The following is a 13,118-nucleotide window of genomic DNA, read 5'->3' as shown; positions in this document are numbered from 1 at the left end:
ATAATTTCCTGTAAAAGCTATTTCGGTGCTAAGTTTTTTAAATTTTGAGGTAAAAATGATACATTCGATTGCTTTAATGTTGTATTTATAAAAGAAAAATTAAAATATTTTTTTCAAAACTATTACTGCAGTCAAGTTGAGAATAAGCTGAAATGAAGTAAACAAAGCAAAAGCTTACAGCTAATATTGGCGCTGTTGGATCTAAAATTCTCAATCTAAAATTCTGTTAAGATTTAACTGATTGGTACTTAACATACGACTAGATGGATGTCCAAACAAATAGTACTAGTAAATATCTAGTCTGATCCAAGCAAGTTGGACTCTAAATGTTCTAGGCCTTGTAAATATACGCTTATGCAATAGCCTTGTAAGTTTGGAATACTTGCAGCGAAGAAAAATCCCTGAATCATTTGCATCCACAGGGAATTATCCGGTAATAGGATGCGCTCCAGTTCTAGCAGATTTCTGATTTTTTTTTTGTTAACTGCTCCAAGTTTCATTATGCTAACTAGTTGGATAATACTTGGATAGTTTATTTCAAACGTTTTCCCGGAGAAAAAATGATGTTAGGTTTCAAGTCTGTTGAATCTGTGATTTCAAAGACTCTTGGTCGTGCAGGGCCTAGAAAGTAGATCCTTCTAAAATTGCGAAGTCAGATTTTAGGTTTAAGACAGCTGATGTCTCTGAGAATCTATGATTTCAAAGAGTTTTGGTGGTGCAGTTCCTAGTAAGTAGATCCTTCTAAAATTACGGAGTCAGATTTTAGGTTTTTAAGACTGCTAAAGCCTCTGAAAATCTGTGATTTCAAAGAGTCTTGGTGGTGCATCCTTGCCTGCAGGACCTATTAGGCAGACCCTTCAAAAAATACGAAGCCAGATTTTAGGGTTCATCTCTGAAGCATCTGAGAATCTGTGATTTTAAAGTCCTAGGGATGCAGGGCCTAACTAGTATGTGGATCCTCCTAAAATTTCGGAGCCCTCAAATTCCCAAGTTTTAAGAAACTTTTTTATGTAAATGGGTACACAAACTTGTTCACATGAGTTTTGGGCGCTTTGTTACACTTAACACAAAACAGATGTCTGACAAATTTTGAGAAGGAACTGCAATTAGCGTACAGCCATTAGCGCTCAATATCTTTTATTAAACAAATTGGAGTTGAGTTTTATACTAAGTGAATTTTATTGAATTAATATTATGTGATTAATGAATAAGTTGATTGTGATTGTAGAAGCTGGACTAAATATTAACTAGATACAATACATAACAATAGTTATGTAGAATGTGTTATTGTTGTAGTTATAATTGTTATTGTTATTGAGAGGATAGCGTCACTTTATAGCTTTTAGACTACTCACATTTGGAAACTTCCAGTACAATTGTACTACAGATTATTAGAAATGTTGCCCAATATTGTTTTAAACCACATTATTTCGAGCAATTGTACAATGATTGCCTTCGTATTATGAGAATATCCATTTTATAATTAAGCCGGTCACCTAATGCGACTATTTAGAAACAATTCGCCAAGGCTTGCTTTGAACTTATTATATTTTTCTGCATTCTCATTTTTAACCTTTAATAAAGTAATTTAATTTAATAAATAAGTAACAACAAGCCTCAAGTCTTACAGTCCACATTTAAACAAAACTTCAATTAATTAATTATTTATATACGCAAAAGCCCGTAATTTCAATGCTCCTAAAATATAATGTAATATATCATTTCTGCCTAAGTGAGAATTATGAAATAGTTCAATTAGGTAATTATAATGCAGCCTAAGCAATTTCTCCATCTTGAACCTTAATCTGTTCTTTTCCAGGTCTTGTCCGCTTGGGAGGAGCTGAGCAGTGATTTTAATAAGTTCATAAAAAAAATTTGCATTGAAGGAACAAAATAGGACATTTCGTAATCATATCAAATTTGTGCTTGTCATTAAACTTGAAAGATTATTAAATGAGGATATAGTGAATAATGTCTGCATTGCAGGAAACACTCAGCTCAGTATTCAACTCTTTTCAATACCAAAAACCAGCGGCTGAAATAATTTTGAAACAAACCTTAAACTACTTCTCACTTCGTTTCAAGAAAAATTTCTTTTATTTCAGCTAAACACTATTAGCTACAAAATGTTTAGCAGAGGTTCGCATGGAAGGCCTAGAGTTAAGAAAATTGGTAACTCTAATAATTTATTCTTATAACTAAAGTTCCTTTTTAAGTTTCACAACTTTAAGTTACTATATCATTACTGGCTTATTATGTAGTTATAATAACTAATCATTTTCTATTGTGTACATAATTTACTTAGTACATGTTTGTTCTTTAAGAACTCATTCGTATTTAATTGAAATTAATATCTATAATTTTGTAGGAATTTTAAATTAATGAAGATATTAGCAGTCTAGAGAGTACTACTATTTGGGCCAATTAGTAAGCAAGTCTACAAACGTTACATAAACTATTGAAACAAATGAGCAGTCTTCTGTTATGCAATTATATATTACGTACTATTGTATATATTGTATATACTCGTATGCATCAATAATTCTAAAGACACCGAAAGTTGTTGTTTCAAATTATTTAGTTTTAATGTGTTTTTTTTTTTTTGCTACGTACTTTAAAATGAATCTGTGTGCATGTAATGCAATAAAGTATGTTAATTACTGCACAAAACAATGTTACCTTGTTATATGTATTGATTGTTCCTTGCTTTTCTTATAAATATAACGGGTTAAAGGCTCTGATATTGCAGACAGGAATCTAAAGAATTAAACAGAAAATAGAGCACATTATTTTCTCCAAGTATAAAACATTGTATTGAAAGGTTTGTTTTATACATTGCATGGTATGGTGCTGAGCGAATTTGTTTCTAAATTAATACTTTTATTGCTATTACTTTTTAATGTTAATTATTTTAGAGTTTCTCTTAATGATATTATTGAAAAACAACCGACACGCCCACACACCTTTGGATGTGGATACATTTAATTAATTATTTACTAATGAATACATTTAATTAAAAAGTAATACTTGAAATATAAAACCATATTGTTGAAGTTATTGATACAGAATAAACCAAGTTGAACAAAGACAAAAATATTAAGATAATTGAAAAAAATATATATAATTAAATAAATGAAAATATAGAGTACATATAATGTAATTGTAGAAAGAGATCAGGTCAAGGTCTGAGACGTTGTTAATTGGACAGATATATATAGTAATGAATTTTTTTTCAGAACTCACTACCTGAGGACAGTGAAGAGAATTTGGAGTAAAATGGCTCGAGAGGGAAGGTATCCCGGCCAAAGAGAGAAGATTACAGTGAACAGGACTAGAATGATATAATAGTAGATATAAAGAGAGTGATAATGAATTTGGTAAAAAACGAGACATAATCTATTATCATTCTCTTTATATAGGCATTGATACTGTACAAATCACTTAAAAAGCGTGATATAAACAGTTCTGATTTGTCAGGATTAGGTGCTGCTTATATTGTAAATTTAAAATTATGCTAGTTATCCGGTGTTTCGTTATTTCTTTCATTTGTACTTATCGTTTCAGGTGCTCCTGCCAAATATTTAGGACTAATGAGATCCGAATATATCAAGAGCAATCCATTATTATTGACTAAGCAGAAGCAATGGGTGACATCAAGGATTACTTGATAACCAAAGGAAGGATAAAGTACTTGGTATTCTTTTTTTGTTTTGATTATAAGTTGAAATGAACTCATAAAAACCCATTTACAAGATCATTTTCTAATAATAATTATTTTTTTAGGTTCTTTGGGTCTCAAAAACGATCACAATACTTCCTCTTACCGGTAGTGAGAGAAAGAAAAAGAGTACAAGCTCGCTTTAGATATGAAATAATGAAGGAGGTCGATTATTTTCAATTGCACTCATTTCGTATGCATGTATCAACAGAAAATAGGCTTAAATATTTTTAAATTATAATGATAAAAAATATATATATTTTAAAGGAGTATATAAAAGATTATTTAAGGAGCTATAGAAATAGGTTCCGGCTATAGATCTGTCGGCCATTCGTAAACTGTACTTCAAACAGTTCGACAAGCTTTCAATGTCATGTTAACGCCAATGTCCAGGCGTAAAGGCTTAGAAGAGAGGACTGCCACAGGTGATTCTATATGGGCGAAATGGTTGGACAATTTCTTATTGGCAACTTACTCTGTTAAAAACATGTCCCAACTTTTGCGCAGTCTTTACACCTTTTCAATCAAAGTGTCGACATTATTGTTGAGCTTTCTCTTTAGATTCATTGGTGTAAAAAAAATTTTTATAACTAAAATTTTCTTAAAGTGATTTGTTAAAGAAGTATCTAAAAATTAGATATTTCTACAAATTTCTACCTTGTATTCAGATTAGCGGTGTGTTCGCCTTACCTTCCATCATAGCGTTGTTCTAATAAAGACAAGACATGAAAGAAAATTTCGAAATTTGAGATAAAAAGCCTGTCTTCAACCTTTTCCACTTATATATTAAATTAATATTTCACTTAATTAACCAAGGAATGTGAAGGTTTCGAATTCAGCTTTGCATTCTTGCTCGTAACAGGTTGTATATGTACCTAAACATATGAATAATATTATACACAATAGAATGTATTGTGTTTAGAAGAATGATACACAGAAGCAGAAGTGAGTATAACGAATGTGTGGTAAACTGGCAGTGTGATTATAGGGATACAATGGACCTAATAAGAGGTCTACTTGTAATCACATCTCTGCGTTGGTCACCACTCTCCCGCCAGCTGTTCTGCTTGTTGTCTGCCTTTATCAGTGAAACCTCCCTCCAGCATCCTATTCCCCGTATATAAACCTCTATGGTACTAATTCATGAAATAAACCGCTATATGCCACCATACCTTCCCTGTATATATATTCAAACGAATGCATTTATCATGGAACCTCCTGAATAACTACGTTCCATTTCCATTGTGACTCTGAACAATGCTTTGTCTTCCCATTTTCTGCCCACTTATTTCTAATTTTAACTAGTTTCCTTCATTTTTTGACTTTTATTGTTCTGCGGTTAGCCAGTAAGCATTAGATTATCCCTGTGAAAGTTTTGAATTGTATCCTACAGGCTTTGATAATTAGTATGGTTATTAGCGATCATCTTTTAATTTTTTCACAGAGAAGCTTCTAGAGCTAGTGACCGCACTAATTCGCTAGAAAATTCATTGTTAAAATCTTTTCGTCTCCAACAATGACAACAATTGTCAGATAGACTTATCGTGCCTTATCTAAAATTATTTACAATACTACTAGCCGAAGAGTCACTTAAACATGCTCGTACCTCCTATTTGCCGAGCAATAAATGGCATGCTGTCCAAAAAAACAGAATTACTTTTTTTGGGGATCAACTAATTCTATTCAAGTTGTTTTCAACGTAACTAGAAAGATGCCAGCAAGTAGTTTGAACAGATCGCACTATCAGTCTGTTCTCGCAAGCACGATAACAACTGAATTAGTTCCATGGCGAATAACTTGGAATATCACTTTAGAGCGTTGTTTTGAAATGTAATTGTTAAAGTGAACGTTACCTGTTTTTAATCCTTCTATAATTTTGGGGTACCTCTGAGTTAAGAGCCATTTATATTTCTTTAAAGGCACCTTTCCAAGTACATCTAGATGACCGAAACTACAGCTGGCTGCTTCCATACAACAAGTAGGATTATTAACGGATTAGTACATACTTTTTCAAAATTCCCATGTCCTTGAATACAGCAGTGCTCGTTTTGAATACCTTATTAAATTCCCTAATTGAAATAATAATTACTCTTTTTTTTGGCCTATATACCTGTATAAAATTTACGTCTAATTATTATTTTTTTTTAATTGAACACAGTTCTATTATGAACACCATACTGGTGCGAACAATTCTTAAATTCTTCTTTCTTAAATCACTGTTAAAACCACAAAGAAGTGCCAGACACCTTACTGCCATCATTTGCAATATTTAAAATTAAGTCAAACAAATAAAGGTATTATGGTTTACCAAGTTATCCTAACATTTATTGTTCAATCCACATTATTATAGCTCATATGAACTTACAAGGAGTAATCAAACCTAAAACCGAACCCAGTAATATCCTGTAACTCCCAGTCCAAATTACAGAAATAAAAGTACAGGTTTTGGGGTAGATAAGAAAAAAACGTAGAGCAAATAAAAAAGTCGCTTTACCATTGAATCAGTTTTTATAAAAATTAGTATTTTCTCTAAATTTTTCTGTGGCATGTGTTCCTTAACATTATATAAACTAACAAAAAAAGCCAAAAATTAGAATGTCCGACTTGTCATTGGTTTCACTTGAGTAAACATCGATTTTGGTAATTAAATTGGATCTATTTGTCATTAGAGGTAATATTTTTAATAGTGATTTAAAAGTGTTCAGAAGACAGCATCTAGAGGCGATGAAGGAAGTTATTCTGAACGGGTCCCAGCACGAGTTAGCAATTATAGCGCCTAAGAGCGCCTTCCAATTTTCTTAACGCTCCGTTAATTACCCCCCATCCAGCCGGTTAGAGGTATTGCTTACTCCATTGCAGTAAGTTACTGCGGGGGAGCGCTAAAGAAAGTAAGCACTTTCGACTGTTTCCGGTCGGCAGGATCGCACCACTCCTTCGTTCTGCTTCTAGGTCAAGTGTCGACTTCAGCCTCACGGACGTCATGAACTAAGAACATTTGAACAATTAGGAAAGAGAAAACTTTACAGCACCTCTTTACTTTATATTACCTCTGTGCGGTTATAAACCTGTTTAGTGCTTACTAGTAGAAAATAATGTTTATTAGGGTACTTTCTTCACTGCAGGATATAAAAGAGAATATTCATCTAATTTCCTATAACTGATGTTCGCACACAAATTTTTCAGTTCAAAGGGGATCCAAGTTCTGAAGGGAGCATCATCCAGTAATGGTAAAAGTTATAATTAACACAAGAACAAAATGGTAGAATGAAAACCACAATTTTATCTGATCGCTAGTATTACTTAATTCTCTGTTGTTCAATAAGAACTTAGAGAACGCTTTTGAACAGTGGAAAATGATATCGGCCTTAAGGGGAAGTTTACAGATTAGGAGTTGTTAATTTCTATACTTTGCGGGCTGAATGTGCAGATTAAAGGTTCCAATAAAAGTAGCTAGAGAGACGTTTGACCGCACAATATTCTTCTTGTTATGCATCAATTTAATAATAATTTTGAGTTTTAGAGTAGTCATTCGTATAATAAAGAAATATAAATTCAGTTGAATTTCTTGTTCATTGATTTCTAGCAAAAATAAGGAGAGGAATCATAAAACAATTTGCAGGAAGTTACTAAATCTGCTTAATAAAAGTTCTAACTTGGATTTATTAAAGTAATTACTGTAAAAACTAAATAATTAGAAATGCGCTATAAAATTTCGTTTAGTATTGTGATAAGTGACTTTTTAAAAGGAAGAAAATAAATCTTCTCATTTGAGGTTGAAGGCTTTCCAGCACTTTATCAGCCTTACCTTGAAACATTCAACTATTTATATTCGAGGGAATATAAATAGTTTACAGCATAACTTCTATCACCTTTTGTTTCAGTTTTGAATAGGCTGGCAACAGCTCTTAACTTTAAAATTCATACTTTAATTTCTGTGAAAATTTACCAATAAAACAACAAATTAAGAATTATGTCCCATGTTTTACTTGACGGTAGACGTATTTGGAACTTCTTCGTCTCGAATTCTGTGACTGTGATCTTTATCAGTATCATTTATACCACGTTTGATTTTTGGGGATTTTCGTTGAAGATATTTTAATCTAAACTGATATAAATATTCTAAAATACATATCCAAACTGATCATTGGAAATTCAAACTGATATAGTACACTATTTGCGTTATACCAAAGCTAGGTTCTCTAAATGGCTCTTTGCAGTGTATACCTGTACTTCCATTGAACCTCAACTTCAAAAATTCAACTCGAACAAAGTACGTCTTCCTCAGAATTCCCATTGTAAGTTTGCTTCATTTTGTAATCAAAAATTGTTTCTGGACTTTTTACTAACTTCATATTGCTCATATTCCTTCTGGATGGTAATCTGATTTTGTCCTGAGCACATCTGCAATATCACATTATTAACCAAACCACACCAAGAAGAGTGCGACAAAACGCTAAGTATGATATTTATTATGGAAAATATTTTTCTTATTTTCAGCTCAGAGGAACCAATAACCACAATCATTCTATCACCACAAAAGAGGATCATATGAGGTTGTTTACCTTTAAAATGTTTGCGAAGAAAGCATATTGGAAGTATACTTGATTTAAATAAAATTAAACAAATGCAAGCTTTATTTCGTTGCAGTTTGATAATAAATTTTCTTAATGTGAATCTGCACTTTACTGCTTGATCTTAAACAAACGTTAAAACTACCATTACTAACAATTTTAGCCAATATATAGTTTAAAGTATTGATGACAAGATTGTAACAAAAGGTATATCACTTCTATTAGGATAATATAACATTATGCACAGGGTTCTGCGCCTGAAACTATACAGACTTCCTTCATTCAACACGTGTCCCTTGCAGATGTTGACATTATGTGCTTCTCTCCCTACTCCTTGTCCTTATTGTATGTCCCACGTTACACAGCCCGTGGCGTACCTCTTCAAGAGCATGCGAAGGGTTGTCCTACAGTACAGGAGACCTACAGACCTGTCATATCTAGTGACTCAGAATGCACTAACGTCTTTCCGCTCTTCCGCCTTCACTAACCTCTGCCTCCCATTGTTTGTCAGTTAACATCAGACACCCTCTACTTGGTGCTTACGTCTCTAACAATCCGTTCAATGTTGCGTCATAACTATATTATGATTAAAATTGGCTTTAGATAAATTTTGCATGTTCAGTTTTTTTTCTTGTTAAATCTTCGTTTCTAATTGGATTAGACACATAGACTCTATGTGCGAATTTTGGCTGTGAGGAAACTTTATTTAAAAATGTAATTATTAAAAACAAAAAGCAGTTGATACAACAATTTGGCATCAAAACAGACGCCAAATTGAATGCTAACTTGGCGTTATTGTAGCGCTAATCACTCATGCCTAAAATGATTATTTTTAAAAATCATTTATGGCGCGACAAATCTGAGACATCGGCGTCCGGAGCTTTTTCAACTAACTGCGCTGTTCCCTCGTTACAGAAAGCAGTAAGAAGCTTGTGAAAGAGAAAATCTAAGTGCTAGCAGCTGGATTCGAATCCGAGATCTCCGCTTGCGAATCTATTGAACTAATCCTCTCCTTCATATTTTATTGTTATTGTCTTTTGTATTACTTTTAAAACACTTTAATTGTTCGAGAGGAATTAGTAAACGGGTTGCCTCTTCCATTCATTAGAATTCAAAGCGCTGATTGTTGTTTTACACTGACTATGAAAACAGTGAGTGGTAACGTACCATTTAATAAACAAGTTTCATTGTTTCTTCTGAAAACTTGATGGATATGAACGTGGTACATCATCTATTAGAGTTTTCTCTGATTTACTTCATACACGTTGAAATTTGAGGATACTGTTATACAAAAAAGTTTACTAAATTACTTTGTACAAATTTCATTGCATTACAGATAAAATGGCGCGCAAATACTTCTTATTGATGCAATAAATCTGCTCCTACTATCTCTGCACTTCTCCCTTCCTCTGAAATCATTCTGATACATAAAACCGAATCCGTTAAGAATTCAAAACAGTATAACATTAAATAATAGTTTAAGCATATATTTGTGCATATTAGAATAGAATAGAATAGAAAAGAAATTTATTATTCTGGGACAATTGTCCCCTAAGAATAAATACAGGTACAAATAGAGGCCTTAATAGTTTGGCCTGTGATTATAGAGAAATTAAATAAATAAATAAATATTTACAAAAGTGAAAATGAAAGTAAAAATAAAATAATAAAACAGCAGAAATTAAGGAAATGAATTAAAACAATTAGAATTTCGGAGGAAGCTGAATAGAAAGGAGATAACTGAATAGACGGGATTTAAAGATGGATAGTGATATTAGTAATTACTTCGTGCGTTGCATTCTTAAGATTGCACAATTGAACTAAAGTAAAACTTTTGTTGGTTACTTTGTTAACAATGACATAACGTTCATACACAATCTTGGAATTTCATCTGTTTCTGAAAATCGCATTATGTAATGTTTTGGTGTACACGATTGCGTTATTAACTCAAACTTATAAAGAAAATCGTCCGAGCACACAAATAAACTTCCGAAAACCTTAATATTGATCACCCGACCCCAAAATTAAAATTAAATGGCCGTACATCTGGCTGGGTAAGTTTAAGGAAATGTCAATGGTTTTAGCGGAAGTGAAAATTCTTTCTTTTTTTAATTTATAGTTTTAGAAGAACAGGTTTAAACCTGATAACTAAATTTGAAGCAGGATTTTTCGGTTTTTAGATAGCTGAACTGCCTTGATCCTCTTCTATTCTACGTGTACAATGGGTTATTTGTTGTCGTTGACAGTCCCTCCTAAATATTTTAATACTTCAATATTTATTTTATTCTCACAAATTTGTGCTTCATCATATGAATGGTAGGGTTGACTTAATAATTAAATAGGTTTTAATGGTGAGGGTCTTAGCGGATTTTATAATCGGTTTACTCGACATTAATGACTGTCCGAGTTTGCAATCTTTGTTGCTTGCTCGGACTCCTAAAAACCTCCAGCTAAGGCAATTTTCGCGTTTACGTTATCACGATATCGTCAGCACACGCCATATCATATGAGTAAGATGATTGTAGAGTTTTAGTTGGTTCATATCGCTGTTATTGCTAGGTCAAGCGCTATGTTAAACAATTGGTGAGAGAGAGGATCATTGTGCCATAGGCCTGTGTTTACTTCAAACTCTTCATACAAACATTTATCCGATATCTGTTGGCGTCATACTGAAATTATTTAATCAGGTTTTCCGGAATCTCTATGGTTTGGAGGCCCATCATCGATCTTTCTTTAATGGATTGTTCACTTTTTTTTTCTATTTCCTTTTAAAACAGATTTTTCAATAAATAGTCAATTTCGAATGTCTTTTATGACTGCCTGGATTCAGGAATGTAACAAGTATTTATGGACATGTCAACTTTGTCATTACCTTGTTGGCGGAAACCTCTCATGCAACTGCAGTTTGCCACGCAGATTTTCTTTATGCAAATCTAAAAATAAATATATATTATTTAAAGAGAAGGGATTAACTCATTAGATAGCGAACTAGATTTCCACGTGGAAATCTCTGGTTTGAATCGATTTTCTCTTCCGAGGGGGCTTCTTACAGCTCACTGTCCGGTGATGGGCAGTGCTGTCTGTAACGAGAGAATACTGATATGTTTAAATATTTATAGAAATTGTGCGACTAAACAAATACTACTTTGCACTATACCAAGTTTTTACCCCAAGCAGGTAATACAGAGATTTGCTGACGGAATGATTGTGAAATGACTTCCTTAGTGCGTAACGTTAGCGGTTCTAAGTAACAGCATTATGGTACTTTGAGTTAGTCATTTTATTTGTCTGAGATTTTTTTTTAATAAAAAAAAAAGTAATAACGTAAGTAGTGTAGCAATATTTTGGAGTCGTTAGCGATAATATCTGATCGCAAGGGTTTGGTATAATGTTATAGTGTTGTTAGCAAGAAAGTCCTTTGCACTTCTAACAGAACTGCTGTAAATTTGATCAATTTGTATGACAAAGTTTCCTTAACAAACTTTCTTATAAGCCTGGCCCTTTAAACTAGGGTCTTTTAGCAGCCTGAGTTTGAACAAGGTGATGGAACATGTGGACTGCAGTATAAGTTGCCTTAACTCGTCCACTATACACTTATATAATGTAATAAGAAAGGTCGTTATGATCGCTATTCTAACCAACCTACTTTCGTGTCTTTCATTTAATACCTATTTGTACGTTATAAATACTGTGTTCGTGAACTGTTTTCTGGGTACTTCCAATATATTCTTTCATTACTTTTAACATGAGTAAAGCTTGCGCATAGAAATAAATATAATTTCATTTTTGAAGTGCTCCAATCAATTAACCCGTTTTTCTTCCAACAATTACTTCCCGCTAAGAGGAGATTAGATTTAAGTAGGTAGGCAGTAGATGTGGAAACAGCTAGAGAGAGAACAGTTTACTGTCCCTGATAGCTGTCTTAATTATTGAAGGCGGTACTACAGAGATCGGCAGAAGAGTTTTATTTCTTATTGAACTCTAGGCGTGACTTCGCATCAGCAATCGATGATAAGTACTTCTTCGAACCTTCTTCTAACAGCGTCCTGATTTAAGTGCTTCGTGATACTGATAAATTAAGCAATGTCTCGATTAATAGTAAGAACGTTTGTCATTATTCGAAGTCCCCTTTTACAAGCCTAATGACATGATTCAAGGCAACTAACTTTCTTCAGCGGGTTAAAGGCTCAAATCTTCTTTTCCCAAAAGTTATCTCACCTACAAAGATATAATAAACATAGCAGTTCAAAAAAAGGCAGAGTAGCGAAGAAATGGTTAATTAACAAACTTGACTGCGGATGTATTTGGTAGATGTAATGTACACACTAATAAGTAAGTAGCTGTTATTTTAGGACTTGGCGGATCTTTTATATTAATAATATATGAATGAAAGAGTCAGGCAGAAATAACTATAGAAGTACTAAAAGATTTTAATGAATAGCATTAACTAATCTTAATGAGAGATATACACTAAATAAACTAGGGAATGAGCGAGCCTTATGAGGTTTGAATGATGAGAAGCATCACCTCCATTATGTTTTAAGATTGCTGCTTCAAAAAATTATCATGAATACAACTCAAATTAGGCATAAATGTTTCAAACAATATTAAGTGTGGGCTATCCACATACGTATTGGGAAAAGACTTGTACCTAAACAAATTTCAACTGTTTTTTTACAGCAGAAAGTAAACTATTATTGCGCAGAATGGAATAACTAATTAATTTTTATTATTATTATTATTTCAATTTTATTTGTTGATAATTTATTCGGAAAGAGGATTCCGTGTAAAATAGCTAGTGGTTTGAGCAATTGGAGAAAAATGGATTA

The 13,118-nt window shown here is 32.8% G+C and overlaps 1 protein-coding gene and 1 long non-coding RNA gene across 6 annotated transcripts in view; one reads left to right on the top strand and one right to left on the bottom strand.

The window, feature by feature from the left end:
* The window catches only part of LOC141449468 (uncharacterized), a 308,854-nt gene extending 303,517 nt beyond the window's left edge, over positions 1 to 5,337 (top strand). For all 5 annotated transcript variants that reach the window (XR_012455537.1, XR_012455528.1, XR_012455530.1 and 2 more), the window contains 2 exons: positions 1,820 to 3,694; positions 3,784 to 5,337. This is a non-coding gene — a long non-coding RNA (uncharacterized lncRNA). The remainder of the gene's footprint in view (positions 1 to 1,819; positions 3,695 to 3,783) is intronic.
* Positions 1 to 13,118, bottom strand: part of Lar (tyrosine-protein phosphatase Lar) — an 855,139-nt gene that overhangs the window by 705,637 nt on the left and 136,384 nt on the right. The gene's annotated exons all lie outside the window — the stretch shown is intronic.

Source organism: Rhodnius prolixus, unplaced genomic scaffold (assembly GCF_049639745.1).
Source record: "Rhodnius prolixus isolate KJV_2025 unplaced genomic scaffold, Rpr scaffold_1, whole genome shotgun sequence".
Lineage (NCBI taxonomy): Eukaryota > Metazoa > Arthropoda > Insecta > Hemiptera > Reduviidae > Rhodnius > Rhodnius prolixus.
Note: the sequence above shows the minus strand (reverse complement) of the source record. Positions and strands in the feature narration are given on the sequence as shown.